At 42.0% G+C, this 3,756-nt stretch overlaps 1 long non-coding RNA gene across 1 annotated transcript; it reads left to right on the top strand.

The window, feature by feature from the left end:
* Positions 1 to 956: 956 nt before the first annotated feature.
* LOC138467102 (uncharacterized) lies at positions 957 to 2,331 on the top strand. Its single transcript, XR_011268036.1, has 3 exons — positions 957 to 1,033; positions 1,791 to 1,856; positions 1,964 to 2,331. It is a non-coding gene; the product is annotated as an uncharacterized lncRNA (long non-coding RNA).
* The last annotated feature ends 1,425 nt before the right edge of the window (positions 2,332 to 3,756 follow it).

Raw genomic sequence — 3,756 nt, 5'->3', positions numbered from 1 at the left:
CATCTCAGGTTAATGAAGCAGCCAGAGAAGGCGTGCTTGAGGCCATGAGCCCGAAGGTTCCTCCTGCTGGAGAGCATGCGAGAAGGGAGACCCTGGTAGCACGCAGTCCACATGCTAAGCCCACTCAGGCACCTGCTACTGGAGCAGACAGGTGTGGTGAACCAGAAGAAGGAGTCGGACTAACTAGTGACATTTTAATTTTTTTAAATTCAAATAATAAGAAAAATGCCTATCTAATCCTATTGCTATGATGGAAGTTCCCTGCCTAACAAACCAAAACTTATGGTGCTCCTCAAAGTCCAAAAGAAAATAGTATTTAGTCCAAGCCCTATAAGCTTACTAGTCCTTACCACTTAAGAACAAGCATCAGCGATGCCAACAGTTTGGGCTTTGGTGTAGGCATGGGAAGGGCACTTGCCAGGCACTGACGTAGTGGTATTAACTGGCCATTGATGTAGCAGCTACAAAATGATGCGAGTACCTGGGCATCTAATAGCAGTGCCTGGCAAATGCCTTATACACAAGCCAAAAGTATTGTCTTTGTCAATGTTTGTTTTTAAAAGCACTTCAGTGATGGACATGCAGAGTGCAAATAAATTGTGTAGCTGTAGCTGTGGATATTAACGTTAATTCTCCCATACCTAGTCACGAGTTATCTTACAACTCTTATTGTTACTCAAGACCGACCTTTAGCTTCAACACACTATTTAAATAATTCATTCGGGATTATTCCTAGACATTATCAATACTCGCTTTCTAAAGTTAGGAGTTCTCTGCCCGCACGTTCTATCACTACCCATTTAGTGCATTTCGGGCAATGAATACACTGTTTCCATCTTCCACACTCAATCTTTATGGCCGCGACTTTTACACCCTTTCCCTCGTCATGCCTCGATGTAACTGACACCGAGATAGGACTATCCCCGTTACCATGACTATGCTGATGCCTTCGGCACCCTCACACAGCCATTCGTCTCCACGGAGCTCTCCCTACCAGCACCTGGCATCGCCCGTCGCAGTCTCACTACAATAGGTAAGCCCCGCAGACGTATTGCTCATGCTACACATTTTTCACTCACTGATTCTATTTTAAAACGCTCCATATACCTAATATGCGATCTCTCACTTGGTTACAGCATAGTATATGAGATCCTTTCCCGTCTGCCTCCCAACTTTTTCTGTTACTAACTTTACGGCCAGACATCCTATGTTCCTGAGTGCAGGTATGCTACCTATGCCGCATGTCACACGCGCCCCTACTTTAGACACCCCGAGGATTTCTTTCTAAAGGGTAATTTATTTATTACTCACGGCTACGGAAATGGCATTCTTATTTTCGTTGATCATATTCCCACTAACCTTTATAAGTCACTGACATCGATTTAGTTCATTATCGACCACTCACCGCACGTAACCCCCACAGTGTCTGTCTCTATTTACTTACCTTACGCTCTCAGAGGATGTCAAGGATAAAGTCACTATTCACTTTTTACTTACCTCCCACACCCTCTAGGCACCGCTATCATGGCCCTATCCTGTCATTCCACCAGCAGGTCCCCATTTATGCACCAGTGTTTCACGGGATTCCTACCGCTGTATCATCCTTTATTGACTATACCCATCTTTCACTGGTTAACGATCCTCCTGTAAGCTAGACCCAGGGCCTAAATGTTTAACATTACGATCTACGGTAGGACAGCCTACTGATTCTTAATATGTGTTGTGAGCACATATAGGGCTTTGATTTATAAGCATACTTAGATGCCTTATGTATATTATATATTTTGTAGGACTGAACGTACCTCCTACACCTACTTACCGTTTGAAGTAGAGAGCCCCCACCAGCACCAGACAAGGTAATTTACCCTTGTTATATGGTACTCAAGTTCTTTCATTTGAACTCATCAAAGTATTTAGCTACCCACAAGCTGACCATTTGTTTTATGTGTTTTTAACCCTACAGGTGCTTTGAGACATACGTTGATCCAATCTATGATCCAATAAGTATTAAGTTTTGTCGTAATTACTACCTTCTCCTGATGAATGTTCTATACTGATGATTAAAGAACAGAAACAAGTTGAGACAGTTCTCTGGATTAAAAACAGAGACATACATTTATGATACATTAATCCTAATTGAATCTGGTACACTACTATTTGTTTTATAGGTACCAATTGTATGTGTTTTTTCTGTGAACTTGTTTTAGCTTGCATTTATAGCCTGTTACGTATTCCTTGTTTTATATTGGATGTGAAGTATTGTACTGTGGACCATTGAATTATATGTTTAACTCTTATGACCTATTATTAAAAATGATGTTGATCTTTTAACAGTGACTGGTCCCTCTCCCTAGCTTTAACTTTCAACTCTAGCACCTGTATACTAGCTTTGTCTCCTATTATATATTTGGTAGCTGAAAGTAGACTTTGTAAGACATTTTTATTACACCGGTAGCAGGTTTATATCTCCAGTTAAGTCATTTGGCCTCACTAGAAGTTTGGTGGTATCCCGCTGGTAAATCCGGCAGCATACCACCAAACGGTATTACCATTACTGGCACTTTGTCAGTGGGAATTACCAGCAGCTTACAGGTGGAGGTAAGTGCTGGTTTTCCCATTCCATGGGGGGAATTGCAGGTAAATCCAGACACATCACCACCAAACATGTAGTTTTCCGGTCCGGAAACGTGCCAGTAAACGGAATTACAGGCACATTAATTTCAGACCGACAAACTTCTAATTAAGCCCATTTGTAAATTTGTAAACTTACAGATTTTAAGTATGTAATTTAAAATTGTTTTTGAAAAAATTGAGTTTACTCAGCGAAATTAAAAAAAAAAAAATTAATCCCATTAACTCTCAGAAAAACGCTTTAAAAAAACACTGGCAAGCACTTCGAGTGTAAAGTTTGATTGTAAGGCTTGATTACGGCAAGCTCAAACAGTTCCCATGAGGAGGTGATATGGGCGGGTAGGAGTAGGAAATGGATGGGAATGGCCATAGGGATTAGCATGGCCATGGGCAGTGAATGAGTGGGCAAATAACCAAAAACACTTACAGGTTGTGTATCCCTTCTCATATGCCATTCCTCCCTATCTGTACTCTAATGCAATAGTTCCGGCTAATAGGTGTCGCAAGCAGCACCTAATAACTCAAACTGAAAATATAACAGAAAAAGGAGGCTAGAGCAATAGCCTCTGTCTTTGGCTACAGCCTGACCTAATCCCTTGGAACTCCAGTTCACTCTTTAAAAGTTCATCAATTGTTCGTAATACAGTTCAATACAGTTCTGAACCGCTCTGTAGGTGTTGTATGTCAAGTTTTTAAGTATTTACATAAACTCCATAGGGTTTACTTTTTCTGGGTAGAGACAAGGTTTCCTTAAAACAATTCCACCATTTCCCACTTGATGCTTGACAGTGTCCTTGGCCCTCATTATAAGTGAACGGGTCTGGAAATAAGGTGCCAGTAACAAGGTTACTGGCACCTTTTCTGGACCGGCTCAGTCCGAGTCTGCCGATAGGGGCTGTGAACTGCAGGCAGAGCTGACCTGTCAGTAGTTCAGTCCCCTACCGGCAGATCATTCACTGAAGCACCGGCACCATTAATAACGGTGCCAGTGTTTCATTGCTCCCATTCCCGTGGAGTCCTATGGGACTTCACGGGAATGGGATCTTTCCGTTTCTCTGCCACCCGTAATATCCCAGTATTACCGATATATTGGGTAGCGGAAATGGTAAGCCGAGGTAAACAGTA

The sequence above is a fragment of the Ambystoma mexicanum genome, chromosome 4q (assembly GCF_040938575.1).
Source record: "Ambystoma mexicanum isolate Mex_15411 chromosome 4q, UKY_AmexF1_1, whole genome shotgun sequence".
Lineage (NCBI taxonomy): Eukaryota > Metazoa > Chordata > Amphibia > Caudata > Ambystomatidae > Ambystoma > Ambystoma mexicanum.
Note: the sequence above shows the minus strand (reverse complement) of the source record. Positions and strands in the feature narration are given on the sequence as shown.